Source organism: Pinus tabuliformis, chromosome 3_2 (assembly GCF_031772625.1).
Source record: "Pinus tabuliformis cultivar Carrire ecotype Pingquan chromosome 3_2, CPIR1, whole genome shotgun sequence".
In the NCBI taxonomy this organism is placed as follows: domain Eukaryota; kingdom Viridiplantae; phylum Streptophyta; class Pinopsida; order Pinales; family Pinaceae; genus Pinus; species Pinus tabuliformis.
This window is the reverse complement of record NC_142302.1, coordinates 867,752,708-867,763,601: the sequence shown is the minus strand read 5'-3', so window position 1 is coordinate 867,763,601 and position 10,894 is coordinate 867,752,708.

Here is a 10,894-nt window from a genome sequence, read left to right as displayed (position 1 = left end):
GTTATTGCAAATATTCCCCATGGTTTCAATATTTCAAACATTGACTATGATAGTGACCCTTATACTTATCAAGCTCTTAATAAAGTGGTTGCGGGATTTCTAGAAGTCACGTCATCACCATTATGGAGATTTGTGACATTTCATTCAGACACACAATTGACAATGATATTGTCAAGCTTGAAAGGGAAAACAAATTCAAGGATGCAGTTTACATGGTAAGACGTTTAAAATGTATATTTGATTAATGTTGAAAAGTTCATTTATGAACAAGTTGATTGAACTTTTACTATTTCATGTTATAGGAAAAAGTCAAATCTTCTTAACCGTGACGATCAAGTATTTATAAATGATTGTGAGTTCATTCATATTGGTAGCTGGGCAAATGATGATAGCTATATGTCTATGATTTTTAAGCAGGTGGACGGAAAGAGTCATAGCCAAATACTAACTTATGATGCTGTTGTGAGAAAACTAACATATGAAGACAAAGAAGCAAAAGGAGAGATAGTTAACATTTATCAAAAACCACAATTATTGATTAACTATCTTATAAGCATACGTTCAAATCAAGGAGATTGGGTTCTGGATTTATTTTCTGGCTCAGGTAAGTTTTATTACATAGAATTGAATTTCAATATGTTATTTTTTAATTAATATGTCATTGTACTAATTTAATTCATTATTTCTTTTGTGCTTGATAATTAGGTATAACATTAGCATGCTGCCTTCAAAAAGGAAGAAATTGCATTGTAATTGAAAAAGATCCATTACAATGCAATTCATTCTGCAAAGAATTAATGCTCTTCAATTTCTTCCAGATGCAATGCAAGAAATTGGGTTGAAGAAAGGGGAATTTAGTGAATCACGTGTGGCAAAAAAGGCAAAGGAACCTCAACCACCATTATATGGGTTGTTTGGAAAGACATATATTGGGAGATTCGCAAACATCAAAGATCCACTAGAAGACGAAAATGAGCAAAAGGAAGCAGAAAATATTGTGGAAGAAGACAATGATGAAACTCTAGAGGATGAAGAGTTTGGATTACGTGACATTGTTTATTAAATTTAAGTTATGCATGGAAATCAACCTCATTTTTTGTAACTATTAAGTAGTTATACTTGCAATGTTTTGACTTTGACATTTTATGAGAAGAATACACACTCAATTAAGGTTGTTATGCGTTCAGTATTTGTAATATGTGATTTTCGCATTAATTTTTAAGTTAATCATTTTTTATTTTAAAGGGATTATTATTATTTTTTTGACATGAAATTCATAAAAAAAACTATTATTTAACTATTTGTAGTTAAATTTTTTTTATAAAAAACGTGATTTTCGCATGTGAATTGTAGCAAAAAATTATCAAGACATGTAGTTTTTAAATTATATTTATGTTAAAATGGCTATTTTTATGTCCGTTGCTAAAAAATATTGTTCTTTACAAACAATTATTTCTTGTGGATTGAAAATTTAATTAACGATGTTTAAATATGTAGAATATCGAAAATTCAAAATATTGACCTTCTTCTTTAAATATGCAAAATGATAAAAACCTCACTACAAAAAAATTAAAATTAAAATGAAAACAAGAAAATATGAGGAAAAAGACCACTTCAAAAATTATTAAATTTACAAAATAATTATTTACATTTCATACAGTAGAAAATAAAAAAAATAAAAAATAAAAACCCCTTTAAAGAAAGGACCTGGTGTAGAATTACCGCGTTTTTAAATCAGCATAAAAAACACTACCATTATAAAAGGCAATGTACATAAAAAATTTTATAGTGCCAAAAACTAAGCTCTAAAAAACACGTGTGTTTTGCATCACCCCTTTTCAAAATCGGGTCACTTTTTTGCTATCTCTACAAAACGGGTAATAGTATGGGTTCCCATTTCAAAGTTTACATTGTTTCAAGCTCCCAGACTAACTAATGGGACTACACAATACGCAACTCACATAGTTAGTCAGTCAACCCTGTTAAGAAAAAATATGCAATCGTTCCCATCAAGTGCCCACCTTGCTGCTTGAAATTGCCTTGAAGTTGTTTTGGTTTTAAACTAACATTTTCTTGCAATGATTTCTCCCTCTATCCCATAGGTACAACAGTTGTTGAGAATCTCTCTAGCAGTCATAATTAACATGGCATCCAAGAGAGCTACGTCAAAGGAAACGACTGAGATTACTATTGAGGAAGAAGTTGTGAAGACATGAGTTGATTTACTAGTGTATGAAGATACTCAACTATTTATTGAGAAGGGAAGAACACTAACATGGCATCAGATCAAAGACACTTTTGTAGAGAAATTTAAGGAAGAATTAGAATACCGATGAGTTTATCTTAGAACCTAGTGGTTAGGGTTATACAAGGATTCATGTAGGTACCCTACCCTCCCGTGTGTAGAAATCACCTTATACATTGTCTCACATACGAATGAACAAACTATGACATTCAATAGTGTCAGTGGGAGGAATACTTCCACCTTTAGGGCAAAGGAATTCAGGTAGATGTATCAGTTACCCGATCTGGTGAAGTGCATGGACTCACTCTTCTATGCCACCCATATCTATTTGAACACAAGAGACATTATCAAACACTGGGTGAAAGAGTCGTCGATGTTTGGACATACACCCACCCTTGTTTACAAGACAAAGTCCCTCAAGAAGGCTTACCAATTCTTGATCATCTTTGCTTGCAGAATATATGGTCAAGAGAGCAGAGAGACCTTCCATGAAGGGTGGGTAGTCTTAGAGGATGAATTTGTGAATCATGGAAGGTCATTCAATGGGTCAGATCTGTTGGCTCATCAATTGAAGTCCCATGTGGCCAAGCTCAGAATCTGCCCAAGAATCAACAAGTGAGGCTTTACATGTCCACATACTTATCAGGTGCAATTGTGTCCAGTAGTAGTTCCCTGTCATGAGCTAGACATGGGGACCAGGAAAGACTTTCGTGAACATCTATTTCAAGTTTATTTCTAACTACAGCTAACGAGGAGTGATGTCAAGGCTAATTGACTGCTTTATCATCCTGTTATATAAGCTTGTATTTGAGGAAGATCTACCTTGTGTGTCCCGAGAAGAAATGGAGGTGATAGTACACATTGAAGATTGGAATGCCTCACTAGTTGGCACCTTCATCAGATTATTTGGCAGAGAGAAGCCTTTGCATTTCCTACCAAGGTGTGCCACTAAAAAACTAATCATGCAAGAAGTTTCATACCAACTCGCTATAGGGTTGTTAGTGGGACTCCATAGGAATAATAAAGCATCATGACCCACTCTTCCTTTGCGGATAATATTATATGAGATTAAGTGCTTGAAATATGCACATGCCTAAGCTAAGGACATAGTAAAATTTGAGTTTGACACAAGGATTTGAATTCGTATGATCCCCACGGTATTTGCAAGGACCACTGTAAGAGAGTTTACATTTTCTTGGATCCATGGGACATTTCGCTGGCCAGAGGAGGATCCTTGGAGGCACTGCTATGATGCCTCCAGAATCAATGAGTCAATCAATACAGAAAGAGATTGGAAGGTTTCTCTACAGACATCAATACCTCCAAATGCAAAAACAATAGTAGCAGAAGGGAGAAATGTAGTGTAGGACAAGGGAAAGAGAAATATTGTTAATGATCCAAAGAAAAAGAAAATTTGCAAAATGATGCAAGCTCCTATTATACCAAAGGTAGCTTTGGTAGCGGAAGAAAAGAGGGAGAAAAGGATGAAAAGAGTAGAGAGGAGGGAGAGACAAAATCATAGGTTGCAGGAAGTATAAATGAAGTTGCAAGAGATGAAGGAGAAGCTGAAGGGAGAACAAGAGTTTAGGGTGAGAGAAAAAGGAGAGAAGCATAAGAAAGAAGAATAAAAAAGGCAATGCGGAATGACAGAGGAAAGAATTTCAATACAAGTTGATGAGCCAAAACATCCAGGAGTTGAGGAAGTAAGTGAACAGAAGCATGATTGAGAGCTTGCTCAAAAGATTGAGCAAGTTATTGAAGTGATAGACATGGATTTGGAAGAAGAATTGCAACGTGAAGACACTAACATGATGCTGAAATAACAAGATGTTTTTCCTCAGTCTCAACCACCTCCAGTAGCATAGCCAACCCCGAGTGATCAAGGAGATGTTGTTCTCCTTGATGATGATCGAGTCATGGATGTGTATAATCTACCATTTGATGTGTTACATAAGAGGATTGTACAAGCATGGAAGAAGAACTTTCCGGATGATCACAGATCATATGAATTCTTTAAGGAAAGTTTGATAGTGTTAGACACTTAGAAGCATCAAACTACCATTGCCCAGCCTAGCTTGGCCTATGCAGGAGCAACAAGCTGAAATGATCAGTATCTAATGACTAAGAATGAACAACTGGTAAAGAACATGCAAGATGCTAGGCAAGAGGCATAACAATTTCGAGCATCAACGCAAAATGTAGTTTCTACATTATGGGAGGTGAGGAAAGTGATACTTGTTGAAGTATGAACACTTGGGAATACCATGTGGAAGCTCTATGGCAGTTTTGTCACTGTGCATAAACTAGTTGTCCATTTGCATGGCCTACAATAGTGGAGAAAAGATCTTGTACAAACTCTCAATAACATACATTCTCCCATCGCCCATGTACAAAAGTGGATAATGTGGTACATAGGGGGCTTGCTTGACTTAGCAAAGGAGACGAAGCCACAAGCAGAGCTAGAAAACGCGAAGGCCTGAATGTTGATTCAAAACAATGAACAACTCACCTCATTCATTTGAAGCACATAGGACACATATGTGTGATTTTAAAATAGCTTGGATGCCTTAGTGAGAAAACACCATATCCCATCAATTGCTTCCCTCACCAATGCTACACCCGAGAACCAATTCTGGCTGGAGATCGATGAGTACTTGGAGCAACTAAGATGAGAAGCCACTAGGGAAGACTTGAAGTTGAACAAAGACAAAATGTAGAAGTACATGGGTGGTAATGGCAATAAGAGACAATGTTTCTCATGCTTCACAATGAGTTGGACATAAGTTCAAAGAAAATACATCAGGATGCCATGGAGACTAGAGTCTGCTTCTAAAAAGACATTGTTAAGTATTTTGGGGGTACCATCTGTTATGAAACCAACTCACAAAATAGAAGAAGATATAGATCAATGACTTCAAAATATGCCTATTTGAGGGGGAAACCTCCTTTACATTACACAAACTAAAAATTCTTTGATGATACAAAAACAAGACCTTGTTTCTATATATAGGAGTCTATGAGGTCACAATATAATCAGAGTCGACATAACAATAATAATGTAAGCACAAAAAAATAACAATATTTGGATTCTATGGGGCATAATAATAACAATATGGGGACTACATGGGCACAACAATACAATAAGGGGGTTGCACTAATAACAATAATGGGATATGCTAGTATTATAGGGACCTAACATTCCCCTTTCCTTCAAGAAAGTGTTTTCCTCAATGCTTGAGTAGTTCTACATGCTTCTCTATAAAATTCTTATCCTCCCACGTGTAATCTTCAAGGGTTAAGTTCTTCCACTTGGTGAGATACTCTCAAATTGATCGATTTTGTATTTATCGAGTTCTTATTTCGATGATTGCTTTAGGTTCCAATATGATTTATCCTTCCACGTCATGTTCTAACAATATTGTTTGAACTGAGAGCTTGTAACCTATAACCTTATTTAAGCACGAAACATGGAAAACTAGATGCACTGGGGAAGATGCAGGGATCTCTAATTTGTATGCCATAATACCAATCTTTTGCAACACCTTGTAAGGACCATAGTACTTATGTGATAATTTATTATCCTTCTTAGCTTGCGATGTTGATTTTTTTGTTGTTTCATTTGATTTTGTGCGAAAGTGAGGTCATGCTTTAAGTGTTGGAAAACTTGCTGTTGATGCTTTATGCAATCTTCTATTACTTCAACCTTAGGATTTTCTCTTAAATATTATGTGATGGATGGTGTATGATATCCAGAAAGTTTCATAAATGGCGTCATTTTTGCTGAAGTGTTATAACATCATTCAACCAGAGGTAACCACATGACCTATTGTGTTTGTTTATCAGATACAAAAAAATGAATATATCCTTCCAGTTTTTTTTTCACTATTTTCTTTTGTCAATCTATCTTGAGAGTTTGAGGAGGGGTAATTCCTGCCAATGCACTACAAGATATGGTAGGATACATTTATTCTTTCTTTGGGGTTGGTTCCTAGTGTATATACTCTTCTTTTGATGTTTCTTGATCCTTTTCTTCCTCCTCTTCACAATCTATGTAAAATAATTTCTTCTTAGCACACTTATGACCTTTAGTGTATTTTCTATCAGAACTCTAACAAAGCCCTTTTTCCCTTTTTTCTTCCAATTTTTGTGATGTCAACCTTGTAGATTCTGGAAGGCTAGGAGAAACAACACTTCCATCTTATAGTTGTGAGTGGTGGGATTTTGTTCTAGTGGCGACAACCACCCTCCAAAATTTTACCTTCGCTTCATTTTGGCACCTCCCTCCTCGAAATATGCGCAACTATCCTGCACTAATCACGTACTTGTGTTTATTTTATTTCATTTTTTCATTTAACAAAATTTGTTCACTAACTTGTATCGTCGGTCAATCATAAGCACATCCAACACTTGGTTGAAATCTGGTTAATCCACTGTCGTGAAAAACTGCGCAAACCTAGAGGACAACTTTTTCTCCCCTTAGGAATTATGCAGCGCATCCTAGCAGCTGCCCTACACTCAAACATTATGCAGGGTTGGCTAGCTAGCCTTTCTATAGAAATTTCACAAAGCGGGCCAACCGACATTGCTGTGAATAAATGTAGAGATATAGCCAGCTCACACTGCTATCGAAAATTGTGCAGAGTAGGCCAGGTCAGCTATAACACCCTCCGGAAATGAGTAGAACTGGCATAGCTGCATGGCTTTGCACAAATACGCAAAGCGACTCAAGTGAGCTGCACTACTCTCGAAAATTGCATAGAAAAGGCCAATTTCATTGCTCTCTAGAAATGCACAGAGTAGCCGAGTGTCGCTACTCTAAAAAATTTCACAGAGCTTGCCAGCCAGCCACGACCACTCAGTCCAGAAATAGCACAAAATTTTTCCATCACTGGTCATCCGTCGTATGTTTCAGTCGGTTGCTCGATTCCCTCCATAATTGCACAATCCTTCTTTGCATGCCGGGTAATGTTTCCTGAAAAAGAAAAAAGAAAAAACTAAAAAATCATCCCTAGATTTTAGGGATCTATTTTTAGTAGCAAGAGCTACAAGAAAAGTCATTTTTAGAAACTCCTCGCTAGGTGTCACTTTTTCCTAGATTTGTGGCATGCATGTAATAAACCCCATTTTCACCAAATCTATTTAAACGACGCCTTAGAGCTCATTCTTCACATTCGATCTTGGAGCTCTAGCATTGTTGAGGCATCTACTAACCTTCAACATAGTTGGTACAACTTTTACGAGTAAGCTTTTCTTTTCATGCCTCTTGCGATTTTTTCTTTCACTTTTCAGATTTTGGCTTGTATGAGTGTTTTTTGCTTGGTTTTAATGAACGACCACTAGTGTTTCAATGTATTTTAGCCTGTAGAAGTGTTGTTTCAATTTTTTCATTAACTTTCCTTAGTGTCGCATGCATAACACTATTTTTGCACTCATAGATGACGTTTTGCAACTCGCACCATGAGCTTTGTGGTTTTGAAGTTTCACTGATTTTTGGACCTGATTGAATTGCATGCATGTATATTTCACTCATATATGCACCAGCTTCACACACACACTCAATCCTTCATGTTTTCAGGTTTCCATTATGTAGATCTGGGTTGTCTTGGCCCCGACCCTATTTCCCCCTCCAAGCTTTGCGTATTCCTAGTAGTCAAGGCTTTGCCTTACCTCCAAGAATATAGCAGATACTTCCTACACTATCTCCAACATATTTTCTATGGATTTTTCTGAGGTAGTGCTGTTGTTGGGAAAAGTATCTATTCAGAACGCCCCTATCCCACTCTAAGGTGTGATAGTGCCTTAGCAACAAACAAGGAAAACTATTTTAGTATTCTTCTTTATGAAATGTAAATGAAGAGGAAGGATGTAACTAACCTGTGTCTTTCGCTAGCTTGTTGATCCACTCACTCTCCTCTTTGTTCGCTTCCCGCTGCCTGCTCCCTCACTAGTCCAGCTTGACCAAGTTCCTGCAAGATCACAGAAGAGGAAAACTACACAAAAGACATAGATTTACATTCATAACTAGCTTAGGATCAGATTTAAGCTAAACATGCAAATATAACAAAGCATCATTGATATACAAGCATATAGAAGAAACTCAAATAGTTTTATTGATATGATAAGAAAGTCCAAGAGGAGATACAACCAAGTGAGTCCCGATCTAGCATCTACCTCCCAGCAAAGGAATCCCTTCCTCACCTCCAACAAAGCATAAATCACCCAATGCACTAATCTCAATCTCAAACCAACAGCAATTCTCTGCAAAGTACAAAATTCCAGCCTTTGGATCTCTGGGATGAGGGATCCATATATAGATGTAAGCAGAGAGGATGAGCCAGCTTATGTTTTGACTTGTGGCTTCTCTCTGTCAGTTCTTGCTTCCACTTGGAGGATGAGAGCCTCTTACTCATCCTTGGTCGAACTCAGTGAGGCAAGTGTCATTGAGGAAGATTCTGGAAGCTTCCATTGTCTGTACACCTCACGGAATGACACTGCCATTTGGCATTTCTCGCTCAGCGCACCCTGGTAGTGCATTTAGGTGTGTTGCAACGCACCTAGCTAGTGTACTGGGGTGCTTTACAACGCAGGCAGCTAGTAGAGCATCTGAATTGATCCTGATTTGACTGATTCTGAGTAGTTTTTGGTGGAGAACTTTTGGCAGAAGCTGTCATTGGTTGACCTTGTTCCTTTAGGGGCAGGAGCAACACTTTTAGGGACTTTGGATCCCTTGGATTATGGACATTTCATGCTCAAAGATGCAAGGCACAAAAATGTCTATAACAGTTGCCCCCTAAAGTATGAGGCCGTTTATCGGGTGAAATGCTTTATTAGGAGGATCCGAAGTTCTTTCAGTGCTGGGAGGAGACCTGTAATAAGATACAATACAATACATTATTTTTCATACTGTTTTCATGATCTAGCTGAGGCGGGCATTCCCATGCTCAGCTTTATAAATTCATTTATATGTACGTAGGACAAACAATCGTTTGATGGTAGACTGATGATCTTGATGAAATCATCATCCTTTTGGTAGGATGATTATCTGTGCTGCAATGTTGTACATGTCAATGTCTTTATTTTCCTGAATATATATCGCAACCCGGATGTATGAAACTAGATCCGGGGTCTTCAATCTCGTCCGATCTTCACTCTAAGTACAAGTCGATCCATGTGAGAAATGTTCTGAAGTCGAACATGGAAAGACATCGCTTGATTACCAGTCAATGATGTAAACTGTTAACAAGCGCGAGAGGAATCACCGATAATGATAATGTCCCTCAAGGTACTGTAGTACAATTCACATGGTGTGAATAAAGGACTTGGTGTCGAACACCATGCAAAATCTTTCGGTCGAAGGTCATTGATGTATACCTGTCGCCGGAAGTGAGAAACTTGCCATTGAGGCATGCAAGCTTCAAAGTACTGAAGGGGGTGTTCCTAGATCAACTTCTTGGATAATGAGCTGATGTCGACAAGAAGCGATCCATCAAAGGAGGGCCTTAATGTATCCCACATCAGTGACACAGAACGGAGCAAATGATTTTGATGGAGGTGAAAACGATCTGATGATATATGGTTCAGGGTGGCGGTCATGAAAGAATGAAGTATAATGTATGGTAGTGGATGGGACACGGGTGACTTCTCTGGATGACTTCTCTTGAACATATCGGTGACACTTATATGATGGATTGGTAGCATTTACCCCAAAGGTGGATGGTATGGCAAAACCATGGTGAGGTGACCGGTGAATGAAACAGCCCAACTCGACTCAGGCACGGAGTGGAAGTGTCATGTTCAAGAGCGACTCGCTACCAATAAAGGTTCTTTGAGTTTCTTCCCAATTTTTCCCCAGTCATTGCTGACCAGTACCTCTTTATTTTTGTCAAGCTTGAGGAGGATAACATATGCTTGTTCTATAATTTGCCCTTCGGGAAAACCTATCGCTATCTTTTAACGAGCCTAGCGATAGTGAAACTTGTTCTCGTCTAAAGACAAGTTTGTCGCTATTAATGTTTTTAACGAGTTTAACGACAAAGATAACTCGGTCCTTTTCCTTTTTAGGGAGTCTGAAAAGGAACGTAAAGGTAACTCTGGAAGTCCTTTTTCGTCATCTAATCCCTTAAGTTCGAAAAAGTATAAAACAATACAGAAGGGATGAATTTTCGATAGTTTTAACGAGCCGAACAAAACAAGCGCTCGATCGTTTTGTGCAATAATCCCTCAGGTCCAAAGATATTAAAATCTAGAGGAGGGATAGCACTTCCGGTCGCTTTTACGGGCTGGAAGGCCAAAACTCGGCCATATTTTCATATTTTACGAGTCAGATGAAAAGAGCTTAAAGAAGACTCATCTTTTGAGGAACGAGTGATAAAACGGGTAGCAGCTGATTCCAGGTAAGGGTTGGAATTTTCCAATCACGGCAATGTCACAAGGATGGCTAGTGAAATCACTCTTCGCAGCTGTTCCTCAAAATGGGTAAACAATCAAATGGAGGTGAATGATCGGCCAATGGAAAAGTGGAGTTGACGATGCAAACACGACCAAGGCTTTAATGGCTGATAATGTTACATTCATGGTGGTTATTTACCGGAGGATAGTTCATTTTTTAACGAGCTTAAACGCGGGTTGAAACACTTGTTGATTCTTATG